General features: G+C 37.0%; 1 protein-coding gene across 1 annotated transcript in view; it reads left to right on the plus strand.

Moving 5' to 3' along the window:
• The first annotated feature begins 716 nt into the window (after positions 1 to 716).
• Positions 717 to 20,095, plus strand: part of PDE3A (phosphodiesterase 3A) — a 526,332-nt gene continuing 506,953 nt past the window's right edge. The window contains exon 1 of the mRNA XM_053225916.1: positions 717 to 839. The gene's annotated coding sequence lies outside the window, so the exon portion shown is untranslated. The remainder of the gene's footprint in view (positions 840 to 20,095) is intronic.

The raw sequence follows: 20,095 nt of genomic DNA on the forward strand, positions 1-20,095 counted from the left end.
CAGTAATTGTGCTGGGATTATTAATAAACGATTAAGACTCACAATCTTTCAGGAAGTTGTGTTCTAGTGGAACAGATAAAAACAAGTAACTTGGACACAAGTTCTAAGGCAGCACAGAGTTGGTGAACTCAGTCCAGGCTGGATATCAGGGTAGGAAAAGACATCTGAACATGTCTTGAAGAATGCTAGGCTGACAGTGAAGGGGAAAATGGTGTTCAAGGTACAGGGAAGAGGTGAGAAAATGTACAAAGTTTGAAAGAGCCTGATGTATACAGGGAATCTTAAGCAGTTTGGTATTTCTTTATTACAAAATGCAAAAGCAGAAACAGGTGAAAATATTGTAGTCAGAGAGAGATGTGAAGAATATGCATTGGACGACAGTTTTGCCATACTAAAAAGTTTAAATTTCAGTTTTTTGAAGTCATAAGAAACCATTAAAGGCTTTTAAATACTGTGGCCAACATTTCAAGGTTTGTGATTTCAATTTGTGGGCCTCTCTAGTTGCCTTGGAGAATGTATTTGAGAGGACAAGACTCTGACTAAGCAAGAAATAGAAAAACAAAGCAGCTCAGAACTCTAAATGGTATATTGGCTACTATGACACAGAACTCCCCATACCAAGTGGCTCATCTTAAGATGATAGCTAGCATTCCATCTTTTATGTGTTTGAGGTTTGAGCATTGCCCAAAGATTACTGTCAGCTTCCTGAATTACTCATGAATCCTATCTGCTTTTCATTAGTTGGCACATATAAATGGCCAACGATAAGGTGCTAGAACTTAGCCAGTCTGCTGACAGAAATGGTGGCCACACCAAACTCTTATTTGGTCCCCATTCATGTGAGCATCTATGTCTCTGTTCACATTGCTTTCTCTACCTGAGTGTTCTTTCTCCATTGTCTGCTTACTAAACTACACTAACATTCCACATCTAAACCTTTTGTGACATTCCTTCCCTTAAGCTTTCATCTTCCTCCCTCAACAATTCTCTTCCTTGTGCCACATGTCTACCTGTAAGTATTAATTTAAGTTGTAATGTTACCTCTTAATGATTCCTCGTTAAGGGTCAGGCGCAATGCAAAATACTTTTCACAGACATCTGATCTTATAATAACCCTACAATTTACCCCAGATAACAGATGGAAGGATTGAGAATTTCACAGACATAATGTAACTTGCTCAAGATCTGGTTAGAAAGTGGTTAGAAAGTGAAGACCAAGGTTTGAATCTTGGTACGTCGACCTTTGACATTTATATGGTTTCATTAATGCCAAACTGTTCTATTTCTCTCTCATCTTCTATAATGCAAGAAATTTCATCTGCCCCCATGATGCCTGGCAAGTAAATAGTGGGTGTTCAAAAACTAATGTTTAAATGAATGAATATTTAGAACAATACCACAGTGCCAGATAAGTTCTTCAGTACCTAGAATTCCCATAAATGAAATGGGGCAACACAGTGTCAAATCAGCTCTTTTAAGAATATACTGAAGCGTAATGTCTTCTAAGTCCATTAGTGTTGTTACAAATGGCAAGATTTCTTTCTTTTGTAAGGCTAGCTAATACATTATTGTATATATGTTATCACATTTTCTTTATCCATTTATCTGTCAGTGGACATTTGGGTTGTTTTCATATCTTTGCTATTGTGAATAATGCTACAATCAATATGGAAGTGCAGATATCTCTTTGAGATCACAATTTAAATTCTTTTGAATATTTGCTCAGAAGTAGAATTGCTGTATCAGAAGGTAGTTCAATTTTTACGTTTTTTTTTTAAATTAATGTTTATTTATTTTTAAGAGAGAGAAAGACAGAGCACATATAGGAGAGGGGCAGAGAGAGAAGGAGACACAGAATCCGAGGCAGGCTCCAGGCTCTGAGTTGTTAGCACAGAGCCTGACGTGGGGCTTGAACTCGTGAATCACAAGATCATGACTTGAGCTGAAGTTGGATGCTTAACCAACTGAACCACCCAGGCACCCCTCTATTTTTAACTGAGGATTCTCCAGACTGTTTTCTGCAGTGGTTGCAACATTTTGCATTTCAACCAATAGTATACAGGGTTATAATTTAACATGCTAAGAGAAATAAGTCAGTCAGAGCAGGACAAACAATACATGATTACATAACATGAGATGTTTAAAATAGTCAAACTTATAGAACCAAAATGTTAAACGGTGGTTGCCAGGATATGGGGGGGAGAGGAAAATGGGCAGTTCTTACTCAAAGAGTATAAAGTTATAGTTATGCAAGATAAGTAAGTTCTAGAGGTCAGCTGTTCAATATAGTGCCCAAAGTTAATGATACAGTATTTTGCACTTAAAAATTTGTTAACAGTACCCTCATGTTCAGATATCATGTTGAATGTTGTTACTACACAAAAACAAAACAAAACAAAACAATAAAGCAAAACAAAAACAGGGACACAAGGTGATAGACATGTTTATTACCTTGATTGTAGTGATGGGTATATGGTTATGTCTACACTCATAAAATTGCCTATATTAAATATATAAATATGTATGCAGTTTTAAAAATATATCAATTATACCTCAATAAAGCCGTAAAAAATACACTAAAGCAAATATTATTTAAATTTGATTTAAAACTTTGGTTAAAAATTGATTTAAAAAATTTGACTTAGGTATATAATTTCATGAAAGCAGTAAACAGTATAATGACATATGATAGAGATCTTTTTAAGGACAGGGCTATCTGAAAGATGATAAGTTTATCACAAGCACTCAAGAATATGAAAATGTTGGATAAAGTGCAATATTAAAACACCAACTATGGTATTAGTGTAGCGAAAATTAATTATGCTGAAGAATGTTAAAAAATTAACTCATATCTTTGCATGAATTAATATATAAATACTGCTTTTCAGATATCAATTTACTATGTGCTCATTCAAGGGCCTACTATATAACAATTGCAAGTATGATTGAGTCTTCTACATGGTAGTCTATTATATGACAAATATAAATATAATTCTGCTTAGTAAATGACAGAGCCTCCCATATAAACAATTGAACATATGATTGTGCCTAAGAATTGCAAATGACCACTTACAAAGCTGAATGTGATAGATTTCTTGCCATTAAAGAAATCAAAACTTTGTAAAAGATGTCAATCTTGTAAACAGGGGAACTAAATTTGGCATTAGTGTCATACCCCATCCTGAGGCCACATAAAACAGGGGAATGAGATTATCTTTATTTAAGCCAATAATTCGGGGTGAGATTCATGGTAGGAGGTCAATAATGTCCCCATAGGAGAGACTCAGAAAAGGCTTCACAAAGGAAGCAGTATTTGACCTGAAGAGATTGAAGGGAGCAAAGCACATTCAGATAATTGGAGAAGTTGAACACAGTTGCAGAAACATAAAAACCTTTAATGTATTGAGGGAAGAATGAGTGGTTTAACATGACTGCAGAGTAAAGTATAGGGTGTGGTATGTCAGGAAGGGCTAGAGGGAGATAGGCAGGGATTGGATCACAGAGAACAACATAGGACATACTAATGGATTTGAACTTGATTTGGTTAGATGTCACTCAAAAATTTTATGATGGTAGTAATGGTGGTGGTGTGTGCAGAGTTAGTTTTTCCTTATAGAAAATGTGTCTGTGACATGGAGATTTGATAGTGGAGGGTAGGGGAGAGAAGGAAGAAAACTTTAACTGGAAAAAGATAAGGAATTTATCTAAGACAGGAGAAATAGAAATGGAAATGAAAGTTCAGGTACCAGGAATGTTAAAAAAAGTAAACCCTACTGATCTTAAGGACTAATTATAAAAGGTGTCTGAGGAAGAGAAAGCAGTCTTAGATGGCTTCTGGATTTCTGACCTGGGGGCCTTGGTAGATTCAGTTGCTATTCACTCATGAATGAAACACAGGAAAAGAAGCAGGTTGTGGGTGGAGGTTAGGAACAAGGCATTGATATAATTCTGCCTAGTGTGAAAAGTACAAGCTCTTTAGTTATATGAGCCTACTTCTAAATTGTTGTTTGCTGTGGGACCTTGGGCAAATTGTTGAAGAAATCAAGTCAAATTGAGACAGATATCAATTGAGCTTCAGGAATAGATCTCGTAACAAATGGTGTATGTATGTGGTACCCAAATTCATAGAGAAAGGGAGTAAAGTGGTGGTTGCCAGGCGTTAGGAGGAGGAGGGAATGGGCAATAGGTGTTTCATGGGTACAGAGTTTCAGTTCAGAAAGATGAAAAGTTTTAGAGATGCATAGCAGTGATGGTTGTACAATGGGAATATACTTAATGCCACTGAACTGTGCACCTACAAATGGCTAAACAGGTACAATTTGCATTATTTCTATTTTATTACAATAAAAAAAGCAGAGGTTGGAAAAAAGGAATAGATCTTGTAATCAACTTACCTAATAAAACACTGAATAACTGAAGAAGAATTAAGGCTAATAAGATTCTTTTAGTGAGCCTTAAACACTAGTTAGTATATGTCCACAATCTAATTGCACAAGCTATCTCTGCAGACTAATATTTAGAGAAATCCAATTCTACCGTGTCAATCTTATGAAACCCTAATGAATTAGCTGTTTGGCACATTATAAAATCACTACTATCTATGTTAATATTATTAGATTGGTGTAATATAACATGTCTAAATAAACGTATGTAATCTCAAAGAGAATAGTAAACAAATGAAGTGTGATTTGAAAATTTATTTCAATTGTAGTGCAGTGTAAAACTGTAAATATCACCCCTTGCCCTGAAGTGAAATTTGGGCAGACCACCACCACCACCACCACCAACAAAAACCCAGATACCTGCAGGGAACAACAACCACACACACACACACACACACACACACACACACACACACACAACCCTAGAAAATTACATTCTTAAAATTATTGCCCCCTCTTCTAGTAGATCATAGTAGAATAATTGAAAAGAAATAAGACTATCGTTTAAAGTATTTATACAAAAATCATTACAAAGTCAACATTTAAAATAGCAAAATGTAGGAATTTGTCCTGAAAGCATAGTTGATTAGGAGAGAGCAGGTAGTGGAGTTCTCATTAAGTACATTGTGGCTAGAAAAATAGAGCTTTACGGGAGACTAGATTCATTTTAATTGGAACAGGCCCCTGTGGAAAACGAAGTACGTCACTAGAGTTGTTCTCTACATTATCCGTGGCTTTGAGGCTAGACTACTCAATGAAGCAATTGTTTACTTATTTCATTAATTCTTCTGAAAAATAAGCTTACTCTGTATTCTCTGGAAACAGAAACTGTAAAAATTGCGTTGTCAAGGGGAAGTGAATGCATATGCTCTGAATTAATTTGTCTGGAAGTCTGGAAAACATTACTGAATGTGGTGAACATTTATCAATTTCAACAACAACAACGAAAAAGAGCACAAGATTTGCAGTGAATGAGACAAAGTCTCTTAGAGACGGATTAGATTTCAGCACCTCTTTGTTACCGTTAGATTGCCACAAACAGAATAATCCATTCGGCACATAGTAGGACTTCACATATTCATTGAATGATGCAATATTTTGGAAAACAAGTAAAATATTACATTAAAATAAGCTAAACAGGTGGTATTTAACTATTTTTTTTTACTCCATGGGAGTCTTTCCTTTGGCTGTCTTCCCATTTCTTCAGTCATGATTTTTATGTAGCCATTAGTCATTATTTGATCTCATATTTCAGAACTTACAGCATACCTGATATAATATATTAGAAAGATACCTTGCATTTATAATCATGAATTTTTGTCAGAAATGTATGATTAACTTATGAAATACCAAAAGTGACATGTCCTTTTCCTGTTGTTTCAATGTCAAGCTTTTTTCCTTGCTCCAAATTCTACGAACTATAAATTTGGTGTGGTGTATGTGTATATGAATGGAATGTGTGTGTGTGTGTGTGTGTGTGTGTGTGTGTGTGTGTGTGTGTTTTCTAGGTTAAACAAGTTCATGTAATTCTCTATATTGAAAGATTCCTCTGGGCTCTTAAAGAAGGAACATTCTAAGTAATCATTTTCCAAGAGGCAAAAAATAAGGTTTTTGTCTCTCCTATACGTAGTTGATAAATTATGTTTCATTGAATAATTTTAACTACAATGACTGTACTGCTGGAGTTAGAACTTTAAAATATTTTATCATCCCCACACTGAATGTTCTCAGTATTAAAAATGAAACTTAATGAGATCATGTATAAGTTTCTAGCATGGTAACTATATAGCAGGCATTCTCATTGTTTCTGATAGAACAGCCTTATTCCCCATGACTCGTGTATTCCTACTTCACTCATTCATTCCGGTTTATATTCCTTTCAGGCTACATTATTCTTTCCTGTCAAAAGCCTAGGCAAAATAAAAGCAAACGGTGACCCAATTTCATCTGAGCATGATTCTTATATCAGAAAGCATGAGAGACGTTTAAATGAGGAATGGAAAAAATTCAACCTTGATCTGACAGTTGTTTGATGAAATAGGGAAGTGAATTTAAAAGTTCAGGGGGCCTTGAAATAGTAGTCATGTATTATTGTTCCCAGCTTCTCAAAATTTTATTTCTCAGAACCAGGAGTTAATGATAAACTTATCAAAGCAGGTGGTCCTTGTTCTGTAGTCTGTTGATTTTACAAAATAAGTAGATGAAACTTAAACCCCAGAATGCCCCCAGTATTTCAGTTCTGCAACCATTAAGATGCTCTCCAACCCTGAGATTCTGTGACTTCATGGTGGAAATCTGAAATTGATCTGGGAGAGGAGATATAGTTATGTCTTATATATGATATATCAAGGTAACAGTAACTTATTGTTTGACAAGGGGACATATTTGACCACGATTATGTCTACAGGTTAGACATAACCTGTGACAACCAAGGTTATCCTGGGATTCCAGTATATCTGTCTTGGAATTAAAAAGTAATGTGACTGGTAGATGTATACATTTGCAGTTCTTATAGATATACATCATAGACCCTCTTCAGTACAACTTGAGGAGGAAAAGTAACTAACCTGAATAGTTTGGGAAATTATTTGTGAATAATTTGATTATTTTAATAATTATTGTGAATAATTTGTGGAGTGAAAGAGGCAAGATGAAACTGTAATATTCCCTTACCCCACCCTCATGATACTGCAGTATAATGAGAAATGCATATGTGGTCTTTCCCTCTGGTTCCTGGTACAGAGCTCCTAAAACCCTAGGAATTCCCGGAGTCAAAATTACGGAGTGTCTTTGTTATTCATAACAAACCCCTTTCAACCACACCTAAGTATGCTAGTGAGGTGACCCTGGGTGGGCTTCTAGATAGTTTCAGGATGAGGGAAAGTTGGCGGAGGAAGTGACCATGTGATTGGTGGCTTGGAACATTCAATTCCTCCTCACCCAACCTCCAGGAGAGGAGAGGGTCTGGAGATTGAGCTAATCACCAATGGCTAATGGTGATGATTAATCAGTCATGATTAAACCATTAAACCATAAACTGGTTTAATCAGTCCAGTTTATGGTAGTGGAATTTCCATAAACATCCTAAACAGTGGGGTTCAGAGAGCTCTGGTCTGGTGAAGACATCATGGTGCTGAGAAGGTGGAGTGTTCAGAAAAGGCCGGAAGCTCTGTGTTCTTTCCCCCAAGCTTGCCTGGGCATCTCTTCTGTTTGGCTGTTCCTAAGTTGTATCCTTTCTAATAATCTGGTAATAGTAAGTAAACTGTTTTCCTGAGTTCTGTGAGCTGTCATAGCAAGTTATCTAACACAGGGAGGGGATTGTGGGAACCCCTGATTTATCGCTGGCCAGTCAGAGGTTTGGAGGCCTGGTCTTGTGACTGGTGTCTGAAGTGGGAGTTAGTCTTGGGATTGAATCCCGTGGTGCCTGCACTAACTCTGGGTTGTAAGTGTCAGAATTCAATTATATGACACCTGGTTCAGAGAGCTGGAGAATTGGTTGGTGTGGGACACCCTCCCCCCACATATTTCATGTCAGAAGTGTTGTGTGTAGTTCCCCTGCACCACTGCACACACTTCACTAATAACCAACTTCTGCCAATACTTCCTAGACATTTCACAAACCTGGCTTTTCTTTCTCTTTTCCATCCCCACAGTCACTGTCCTGGTTCAGTTCATTACCACCTCTGCACAGTCAATATAAATTCACACATCTCATAAGTTATCTCTTTTTCCTAGAACACTTCTTTCCCCCAAATTAACCTTATCCTGTGTCTGGTTAATCCTTTGGATCCTATACATCCCAGTTCAGGAGATTCCTGTGAGTCTTAGTGTCATTTTTTTTTTTTTTTCTGGAAAGACTGCCTATGTCCCTGGGAAGGTCAGAAGCCCTTCTGTTCTCAACATTATGAGTACAGCCCCCTCACTGTACTGACAACGTTGCTTTTTTGAGAAGTGGAAAGCTTATCTTCGTTGTCTCTACATTCTCAGAACATAACAGAGTACCTGCTCTATAACAGTTGCTCCATAAAATATTTCTTGAGGGCCTGAAGCTTGCTCTAAATGCCCCCTCGATAGCATCGGTAGAGTCAGCTGTGTTTCCACATATACTTCTTACCTTTGCTCGAGACATGAGCTACTCAAGAAAATGTCTTCCCTTCAGGTTTCATTCTCATTCAGTTCTACACATCTTTCTAAAATATGTATCTTACCATATCATTTCTCTCCTTTCTTTATCTTCCCATAATTCCCAAGGAAAGTTCAGGGTGAACCAAATATTCTGGTTTACCCTTTAATATCTTTGGATTTGCGCTTTGTCTATTTTGCTCAACATCCTTCACTTTTCTATGTATATCTTTGGCACAGATTTATAGAACAACTGGCATTCTTCATAATTGTCATGCGTTTCAAGTTTTTACGACTGCACACACACTGTCTCTTTTGCCTTAAACATCTTCCTCCTAATGCCTTCTCCTTTCTTCTAAATCCTGTCCCTCTGTTAAAGCGTCAGCTCTCTTGGGAAAGACTTCTCTGAGCCACCTCCGTCCACGTCATGTGCCCACATCTGAGTCACTGTTCTCATTACACTGCATGTTTCCTCCATGATGTACCCATCACAATTCACTATCACTGTCAATTTATGCCTCTCTTTCCTCTAGGTGAGTACAAACTCCTTGAGGGAAGGACCTCTGTCTTCTTGCACCTGCATTTTCAGCATTGAGTGCAGTATTTGACACATAGTATGAGATCAATTGCAAAGGAAGGAAGGAGAAGGGAGAAAAATAAAGAGAAGCAAAGAGAAGAAAGGGCAGTGGGCATATACTAATTTCCAGATATTTAAAACCATTCCAAATAGTAACTTCTTTAAACATAAGGGTCCTGGTAGCTGAACGATTGCTGTCCTCTCTGTTTCTACAGTACCTTAGAAAACAAACCTTAGTTTTACAATCATAATTTATTTGATCATTGCAAATGAATAGATTTTGGTAATCTTGCCATTTTTAAAGCTGTAGAAAAAGAACCTCAAGAAATTCATGAAACTAGGAAGTAAGAAAATCAGGATGTGAATCAGTCTGATCAACACAAATCTGGATATTCTGATACCATACCCAGGAATGGCTACACAATTTGTGGAAAATAAAAGTGCAAAATAAAAATGTGGGGCATCTTGCTCAGAATTACTGAGAATTTAAGGCAATGAAAGTAGAGCATTAAACCAAGCTCAGACCTCTTCTAAGGTGGGGTGTGTGCAACTATACAGGTTGTACGGCTGTGAAGCTGGCCTTTACTGTACATTCCCATAATTCTATGGGGCTCTCATTTGAGTGCTAGGAATGGGATTGGCAGCACATTGATCAAAGGCAAACTCTGTCTTGTCAAACTAAGGAGAGCGAGAATTAGCATTAAGCACCAAGCACTGGGGGTAAGTGTTTTGGGTGTCATCTCATTAATCCTCACAATAGCCCTGTATCTTCTAAGATGACTTTCTCCCCACATCTTCATCAGCCAGCTCAGTCCTATGCCTTTTGAAGCATCAACTCTTCTGGGAAAGACTTCTTTAACCCCATTCCTCTACATGGTATGAATCATTGCCTTCCTACATGGTCTAAGTATACCCTTTACTGGTTCCAGTGTGTCACCTGTGTTGATTTTATTTTCTTACCTGATACAAAAACAAACTGAGACTGAGTCATAGCTAGGAAATAAATGTTGTTGAGAAGATTTAGGTTTACAGCTCCTTTCATTGCTAGCTCAGCATTCCGTTATGCTATTTTCACCTCTTTGAGGCCACTTAACCACCTAAAGTGTTCAGCATTGGCCACCTTTGTCATCACTTTGCTTTTATGCCCACAAAAGTAGTATACTGAGGGTTGAGGAAGGAGGTGATACCTGGTTTTCTTGGTGATAGATAACATACCGGAACATATATAGGTCTTACCTAGGCTTTGTGACTTGTTGAAGGTATGACTCAGTGTATATGAGGGTAAGTATGCACCTTTGTCTCTCCAAAGCTGGGATTAAAAAAATAAGCCAAGAAGAATCATTTCTCTAAGAATAACACCTAACAAGCTATCACCTGCATCTGAAAAAGAGAGGCTAAATCCCTTTGCATTCCAGGAAGCTTGAAGACAATATTAGCATTTCTTACAGGATTTGGTTTCCTAAAATGCTAAATGATCTTAGTGTCATGTTGGAACTGCTCCATTGACAAAATAAACATTTTACCATGATGTAATATAAAATTTTTAAGAGCTTGACTTTGCAATTTAAATTTTAAAATATATTTTAAAATGTAATGTATATGCCTCTACCTTTAAATATGAGAATTAACATATAGAACCACAAAGTAGAGCTTAATGTTCTGCATATAACAGAAGACACATGGAAACCAAAAATCAGCTTCTTGAAGTACAGTAACTGCTGAGATATGACCAAGATGAACATTTTTCTATGGTACACTTGGCTTAATTAATTGAAGATGAGGTCATTGATTTTTAGAAGGTGTTTAAAAAGTGCGGTTAGAGATTGACATTTTCTAAGGCGAATTCATGAATCTTTGATAATCCTCAAACAGAATAAGGAAGTACTGGCACAAAGGAGTCTTCTGTCCATCGTATAAGCCCATGTGAAGTTAAATCAGTGAGGTTGTTGTTTTGTAACTGGATGTTAATTCTCCACAAATAGTAGTAAAGCTCATAGTAATACAGAACCTAATGTGGAATTAATTTAAAAATTTTTTTAGAAAGTAACTTATTTGTAGACATTCTTCCAGGATTTGGGGAGCAAACTGTAAACAAGTGCAGGAGATCCTCTTGGGCACATCCCAGAAAATCTCACTAATTGTTAAATAGCCTCTCTATTGATTTCTGAACACTTCCCCCCACTGTGGCTGGGGGAGGAATAGATGTACCCAAACTATTAAGTAAAGTGTGCAGCTGGGACTGACAGATCTAAAATGGACAGATTCACTGTGTCTGCCAACCTCAGCTTAGCAAGGGCTTTAGTCCAGATAACATCATTTTTTAACATTGTTTGATGGGCTTCCTTTCAGATATGTAGAAGTATTGCCTATCCCTTTAGCTCAATCTCTCAGCTTTTCGTTTAAAAAAATTTACATTTATTTGTTTTTGAAAGAGAGAGAGTAAGTGGGGCAGGGGCACAGAGAGAGGGAAACACAGAATCTGAAACAGGCTCCAGGCTCTGAGTTGTCAGCACAGAGCTTGATGTGGGACTCAAACCCACCAATCTTGAAATCATGACCGGAGCAGAAGTCAGACGCTTAACCGACTGAGCCACTCAGGAGCCCTCCCCGCCCCCCGCCTTTTTTTTTTTTTTTTTTTTTTTACTGTTGGGAAGGAGGTGATACAATGAAAGTTCAAATACGCTTTCTTTTTTAGCTTTTCAAGTATATGACATTTATTCTAGTTGGCCCAAAAATTCATCAAACCTGGAGAAGATTAAGACATGTTATTGCAAGAAGGATGATGTAATAGCTTCTGACATGGAAAATAAGATTTTTCAAATTCCTTAAGTTTCCTTTCAGTGTGTCAAGAACACTGGTGGATGAAGAAAAGGAAGAAGTTAAAATTCAGCCAGAAATGTGTGTTCTTTTTTTTTTTTTTTTAATCGTGGGCTGCTGCTCAAAGACAAAACGAGTAAATAAATGAGAGCAAATGAGACCAGTATTGGACTTTTGTGCCCACTTCTCATTTGAGACTCTGAGCGCTATAAGCTACCCCTTTAAGCTACTTATCTTATGAAGTAAATATTATTCTTCTCATTTTAAAAATTGACGGGGCGCCTGGGTGGCTCAGTTGGCTGAGCGTCCGACTTCAGCTCAGGTCAGGATCTCGCAGTTCGTGGGTTTGAGCCCCGCGTCAGGCTCTGTGCTGACAGCTCAGAGCCTGGAGCCTGTTTCGGATTCTGTGTTCCCCTCTCTCTCTGACCCTCCCCCGTTCATGCTCTATCTCTCTCTGTCTCAAAAATAAATAAACGTTAAAAAAATTAAAAAAAAAATGAGGCAAGTGGAGAGGAACAAGTTGCTCAAGGTTATTCAGATGGCATAGAACCTGGATTTGAACTCAGGACAGTGTGACTAACCACTCTTAACCATAATACCCTATATACTGCCTTTCTGTGAATAGAGCTGTGGGGGGAAAAGTTAATTAAAGTGGTGAAGACTGAAATAAAGTCAGCAAAATTTTAATATTTTGCAGTTATAGAATAAATGAGTTTCTAATTATACTGTTATTGGATATGATATGTCACTTGCCATGCTAGTGTTGTAGTCTTTTAAAATCTCCTAAGATTTTGAGTAGAAATGGAAATTTAATATGTAGCTTGAACTTCTATGTTGGCTTGTTTAAAAAAAGTACAGCCTCTTTAAATTGTGTTTTTGTTCAGTTGCATCCAAACTAAAAGTATATCTTTTTATTTGAATGTCTTCAGTGATTTTGTTATTATTGATAATTATGAAAAATAATATAATTTCTGTTCTTGACTTATGAAGGATCATAAACTTCTATAATAGATTTGTAATTTCCTCAGAGTTTCAGAAAATAAATTAAACGCAACAATAAAGATGCTCTTTGAAGCTCTTTTTAATAGGGTGCTTTGTTAATATTCCAGTCATTCCCTTAGAGATGGTGGAAATATTTAATAATTGTTTTGGGAACCAGACTTTTGTATAAAAGAATATTTTGGGTCTTCATGTTATTTAATCCCATCATCCAACAGAATATAAACTACCTCCTGTCTAGATGTTATTTCCACTTTTAGGTTGTTGGCTCTTTATTCACATGTTTTAAAGGATTATCTCATAGCAGTTTATTTGAACTAAATGAGACATTTCTGACATCAACTTTTAAAACGTGATGGTTTTGTTCTCTTTATTTAGTGTTTTGTAGATTTGCTGTCTCTAACGCAAGGCTTGCTTTTGCTTGTAAACCTATAGTGTTACCAATTAAGTGATGTGGCAATTCCAGTAATGTTAACTATCCTGAGTTAAAATGCTCTCGGACAGTAAAGCAGCAGTTAAAAATCATTGGAATTGGAAAAAAATGTGTCATATGATCAACATATGACACATGCTGCATGATTTTTAATGTACAAGGTCTTAGCTAGAAAATGAAGGTGAGCCTGCTACATAATTTCATGCATGACATAGCATCAAGTGGAAGGGAAGAAGAAGACTGGAGCAAATGGGAATCCTGGCTTCCCAGAATAGTGAGGGAACCAAACGTGACTGAGAAAAGTGATAAGTAAATGGTCTAAAAATCGTTGGAGTTATCAACCAGCCAACTGGTTGATTAGATTATATTAGATTAGAATGAGAGACAAAGAAATATTTCAATGTATGATTTATAAGTAGTTTTCTACAAAAGGGAAAACCTTCAATGCTAAGTGAAAAAAAGTAAGAATATCATCAAACATAGTAAATGAGATCAGTTTCTTCTCAGCTTACTCAATAACACATTATGAGAAAACTGTGCAGGGAAAATGTAGGTGGGACCCAATGAAAATGTCAAAATCTATCCTGATCGAAAAGAAACTCCTACATTTCATCAAAGTAGGAAAGATAACTGGGAACAACTTAGGTAAGTGTGTCAAAACTTCTCTGCAGCAAGTTGCAATAAATGTGTGGCCTAGCCTGCAACAAAATCAAAATTGTGGGAATTTTAATGAAGTACCTGTGGAATTGAAAGAAGAAAACATAATGCATTTATCATCATGCCTGTTTGAATTTACAAGTGATATTGTTTGGTGAATACGTAAAAAAGTTGTGAAAAGTTCTCAATTCTATCATGTTTTCATATGATACCACTTACGAACGTGCAGAAAGGTGAACACTTCTTAAAAATGGGTCACCAGAACAAAGATATTATACATGAGCTATGAAAGTTGCAAAACAGACCTTGACATATATTTCATCTTACATATTGGTATAATGAAGATGGCATCTGGAGATGAATGAATCCTCAGATAAGCAGATGACTGGTGAATCGAATGTTTGGCTGACAGATTCCAAATTTAAAATTATAATTTCCTTAAAACTTTTTTTAAAATATCCTGTGCTGTTCTTAGAATTCTTTCTCATGAGCAATAAATTAAATTATATTACAGACCCTTTTTCTTTGCTTTCAAAAAATAAGCATTATTCCTTTTTGTTCTTTTTTTTTTTTGTCAGAGAGAGATAATAAATATTTTAAATCCATTTGGGAAGAAGTGAAAACATATATCACAAACTAACCTCTGAAGCTTTCAAAGTACCCACGCCCTCTCTTCAAAGGAGGCACAATGTCAACGCATAATGAATTTTTCTTATTTCATGGAATGAACTCTCATGTAAAGCAACATGAGGATGTTCACTGAGAGCAAAATTTTGTCTGTTTTGTTCACTCTACTCCCTGCACCTGGCACAGGACCTAGCACATAGTAGATGCTCAATAAATATTTTATGTAGAACTGATTGAATAAATGAATAAATAAGTGAATGAATAATTATAGGCATATATAACCCTAGAATTCTAATTCGCTGAAATTCTGCAAATCCTAACTTCATCCATGAGTGTATCAACATAATAAGTATGGGCATTTGATGTATTTAATGTGGTATCCATAATGACGCTCACTCAAACCTGGCAATGTTTTGAGTTGGCCAATTGCTACAGCAAGGCACGTGATTTATTTCCATTCCATTTCATCCTTAAAATTACTTTAAAATTACCGTGAAAATAGAAAAATAATACTAGTTGCTGGCATTGATGGATATCAGGAAATAATTGATAATCAAATTGATGGAGTCAGAAGGGCTTAGTGGCCCTGGGAAAAGATTTGCCACATCAACAGAGAGAAAGTGATGCTTCACTAATGACACCCCTAAGAGCTTATTACTGCAATTTTATATGTTCTCATTATTCACATTTTGGATTTTAGCCTCTCACTTCTAACAAACACTGCTTTGGTTATAGTTCAGTGTGATGTCTGTTTAATTGCTAACAATAACATGAAGGAAGTTAACATTATTTTATTAAAAGCCTCTACTTTTGGGGCACCTGGGTGGCTCAGGCTGTTGAGTGCCCGACTCTTGATTTTGGCTCAGGTCATGATCCCAAGGTCGTGGGACCAAGCCCTTTTCTGGGCTCTGTGCTGAACATGGAGCCTGCTTACAATAGTGTCTCTCTCTCTCCCTATGCCCCTGTCCCCCACTTGCACACTCCCTCTGTCTCTAAAATAAAAAAAAATCTCCTACTATTATTAAAATTAATGACCCAGTTGAAAGATTGCTCTCAAATTTCCCATATAGCATTCATTTTGTTTTATTTAAAGTCCTTACCTAGAGTACCCACCACTACCAATTCCTGGGAATCACATCCATTTCATAGACCTATCTGAATTATAAGTATTAGCATTCAGCCCATTAGGCATCTTGAGAGTAGGAATATAGTCCATGTTTTTAACTGATTAGGGAGTTAAAGTTATATAATAGGACTGAACGGCCAGTTTCTAAAAAGCAGCTCTCCAGTTGACCTCAAAGGAAACCCAAGAGGATGAAATTGTTTTCCCTAGGTTTACCAGTGGATGCTTTGCCAATTGTCCTCACTTCCAATAGTTTATAATGTCTCTGTTCATTTTATAGTATTGCACTTCCATTCTTGTATTTTGTGTTCTTCCTTCAAGCCCTTTAGTCTGGCTGCTTTATTTTTATCCCTCGGTTTTGGAACTTCTATGTTTTAAGTGGTATTTGTTGACATTCAGTTCCGGCTCCCTGTATGTCATTTTGGGGTTTGGAGTATTCGTTTCCTTACTTGGTTTCACCTGCCATGTGTGCATATGACTCTACATACATGTGTCTAGGATTCATGAGCCCCTTCTGCTCCTAGTGTGGCAAGCGTCACACCCTGGACAGGAGGGGTTAACATGTCACACCCCCTCTGGTCACAGCTCTAAAATGCACATCTTCTCATGTCATGCTCTTTCTTACAATCCTTTAATACCTCCCTGGGATGATGCTGACATTCCTTAACAGTTCCTGTGAGACTTTCCATGATATGGTCCAGGCTCACCTCTCCAAGGCCACATTTCATCATTTAATCTCTGGCAATATTGAAATGTTCTCAGTTCTCCAAATCTGTTCTCTCTCCTTTCACATGCTTCTTCCTGTGCTAACAACACATACCTCCCTAATGCCATTTACCCTCAGGACTCAGGTTATGTACCCTGTCCCTTGGAAGACCTTCACTACCACCTTGCAGATTATACATAGTCAAGCCACCTGCTCCCTGGCCCCTTGTACTATCAGAGAACAACTGATCCCCTAGATTTTGATTACCTATTTACTTTATTCCCTACTGACTTTAAAGTTCTTGAAGACAAGACCTGTGACTTGTTCACTATTTTATGTGGAGAAAAATACTGAGCGCAAATTAACCAGGCAATATCCTTTCATAAACAGAAAGGTAGGTGTTTTGTCTTATTCAGCATTGTATTCTAAAGACTCAAAATCATGAATGTTTTCTTCCTGATTCCTCTAGATTTCTATGAATTTTTCCAAATATTTGAATTTAAGCTTATGTAATAAAAAACAATTCATTTTTTGCTGTTTTAAATTATGATTTAAAAATTTTAAATTACCTTTGAGCATTGCCTTGGCTAGTTCCTGTAAATTTTGGCTATAATTTAGTCATCATCATTAATTCCTGAATAGTTTATAATTATAGATTTATAGTTTTTGTCTAATATTTAAAAGACTTCTTGTATAATTTTTTTAATGTTTATTTTTGAGAGAGAGAGAGAGAGAGAGAGAGACAGAGTGCAAGTGGGGGAGGGCAGAGAGAAAAGGGAAACAGAGAATCTGAAGCAGGCTCCAGGCTCTGAGCTGTTAGCACAGAGCCCGACGTGAGACTTGAACCCATGAACTGTGAGATCATGACCTGAGCCGAAGTCGGATGCTTAATTGATTGAGCCACCCAGCTGCCCCTTTAGAAGACTTTTTGAATTGTTAAATGATTGGGATCCTTCTTTAATATTTCTTCTATAAATATCTAGTTTCAGTCTTTTGCAAAGTAAATATAGATAGCAATTTTTGGACACTTGGAATTTATGTAGGTTTTTTTGGCAAAATATATCTTTGCTATATATAGATATGTTTTAAGGGTCATGTATACTAGTTAACTGTTTAAAGCCTTACAAAATCTGAAATATATACAATTCTGAATTTATTAGTCTTCATTATATATATTTTATATAATTAAGGGCTAAGAAATGTGTATTTAGTTGTGCCTATGCCTTATTATCATTAAATGCCAAGAAATTTTCTTTATGTATTTTGACACATTTTACAAGTTTTATTTTTTATTATTTTAAAGATCCTCTTTCATCCATGTTAAAAAAATCTACCTTCTGTTCTACTTTGTTCAAACTAATTAGGTTATTTGTCTCATTTTTCTTAATAATGCCTAACTCACTGCCACCCACTGTTTTATGTGTTACCTTTCCTTGCTGGTTTGCTTAAGTTCTGTCTTTTTAAGTAAAGCTCATTTGATTTTGGAGTGCTGTGAAATGTCCCTTCTGTCTCCCCTCAAGCCAAATGAGAGGGGATTCAAGGAAGCCCCTTAAAGAGGTTGCCTTGTGTGCTGGGGTTTGGGGCACAGTTTGTTGCCCCAAGAGCTACAAGACTCACTGCCTTAGGAAAAACTTGCATTGCCAGAGGTCTGTGGAAAGAAGAATTCATGAATGCTTTCTGGCAACTCCTGAGGGCCACATAGAAGAGAGAGACATAACTGCAGCCCCCCTTTCAGGGGTGATAAGCTCTTGAGAAAATGTAATGGGCCTCAGAAAATCAGGCTGAAGTCCTGAATGTCCAGGCAAAGGAGACCTCACTTGTGTTATGAATGCAATAATGGGAGACCCTGTGCCCAGTGACAGTTCCATAGAAATTACAAAGATGCTCCATGAGAAAGAATCAGCCTTAAATCCCTGCCAAGCCCAGAGGAAAACAATGCCAGATGACACTGGTGCCTGTCAAATAAGAACTTTCTTGGAGTTTACGGCTCTCTAACACCTCTGTGAAATCTAGAAGATCAGGATCCAGGCTGTCGACAAGGAGGAGAAACAGTGAAATAAAGGAGGTAACTGGAGCCCTCCCCACACTGCAGGCTTACAACCCATTCCTTAACCTGAGCAGGGAGGGAAGAAGTTGTTGTTGTTGTTTTTAATAACAATTATTGTGGGTCTTGTTTGGCAGCCATATATATTACTGACATATAGTTGACACACAATGTTACATTAGTTTCAGGTGTACAACATGGTAATTGGACAAGATTATGCCTTATGCTATGTTCACCACAGATGTAGCTACCATCTGTCTCCATACAAGGACCCCTGTTACAATACCATTGACTATATTCCCTATGTTGTACCTTTCATGGCCGTGACTTACTCATTCCATAATTGGAAGCTTTTATCTCTCACTCCCCTTCACCCATTTTCCCCATCTCTTCACCCCTTCTCTCTGACAACCATCAGTTAGTTCTCTGTATTTATGGGTCTATTTCTGCTTTTTGTTTGTCTATTCATTTGTTTTTTAGATTCCACGTGTAAATGAAATGATATAATATTTGTCTTTCTCTGTCTGACTTATTTCACTTAGCAGAATACCCTCTAGGTCCATCTATGTTGTTACAAATGGCAAGATCTCATTCTTTTTTACGGATGATTAATATTCCTCTGTGTGTGTGTGTGTGTGTGTGTGTGTGTGTGTGTGTGTGTATGTGTATGGTACATATCCAGTGTATACCACATTTTCTCTATTCATCTATCTATGGGCACTTGGGTTTCTTCCATATCTTGGCTATTGTAAATACTGCTGCAATAGTCATAGAGCTGCATATACCTTTTTGAATTAGTATTTTCGGGTTTTTTTTTTTGTTAAATATCCAGCAGTGGAATCACTGAGTCATATGGTATTTCTATTTTTAATTTTTAAGGAACTCTCATACTGTTTTCCACAGTGGCTGCACCAATTTACATTCCTACCAACAGTGCACAAGTTTCTTTTTTCTCTATATCCTTGCAAAAACTTGGGGAATGGAGGAAGTTTTAAATGCAGTTGGGAGTCTTGACCATTACTTGGGAATGATCATTTAAAGACTAAAATTAAATGTTTTATGACTAAAAGTGACCAGAGGACTTTTTGTTTTCTGAGAATGATCAGAAAAGCCTTGGGATCTGCTTAGACTTCATTGAAGGGGCACAGGATTAGTCTCACAGAACAGATTTGAATGAGCAGTGAGGGAAGAGAACAGAATTTTCTGTTTAATTCTAGGGAAACTGTTTCAGTGCCAGTATACTTTTCCCTCTGTGTGTTTTCCTGGATCAGTGGTTCTTACATGTTGATGCAAATCAGAACACCTGGAGAACTCAGAAAGAACACTGAAGAGTAGGCTCATTGAAGAGAATAAGCCTGAGCTTCTTGAGTTATACCAACTTCCCAGGTGATTCTGATTCCATCTAAGGTTTGAGAACCACTGTCTTGTCGGTGGAAAAATGGATGAGGCTGTGTCATGAGCTGCTTGCTAAATGCAAATTAAATCAGAATCCCTTCTGGAAGTTATCTGTAACTGGACTCAGTCCTGTTTTTCAAATTGCTTATTCTT

Source organism: Acinonyx jubatus, chromosome B4 (assembly GCF_027475565.1).
Source record: "Acinonyx jubatus isolate Ajub_Pintada_27869175 chromosome B4, VMU_Ajub_asm_v1.0, whole genome shotgun sequence".
Taxonomy (NCBI): domain Eukaryota; kingdom Metazoa; phylum Chordata; class Mammalia; order Carnivora; family Felidae; genus Acinonyx; species Acinonyx jubatus.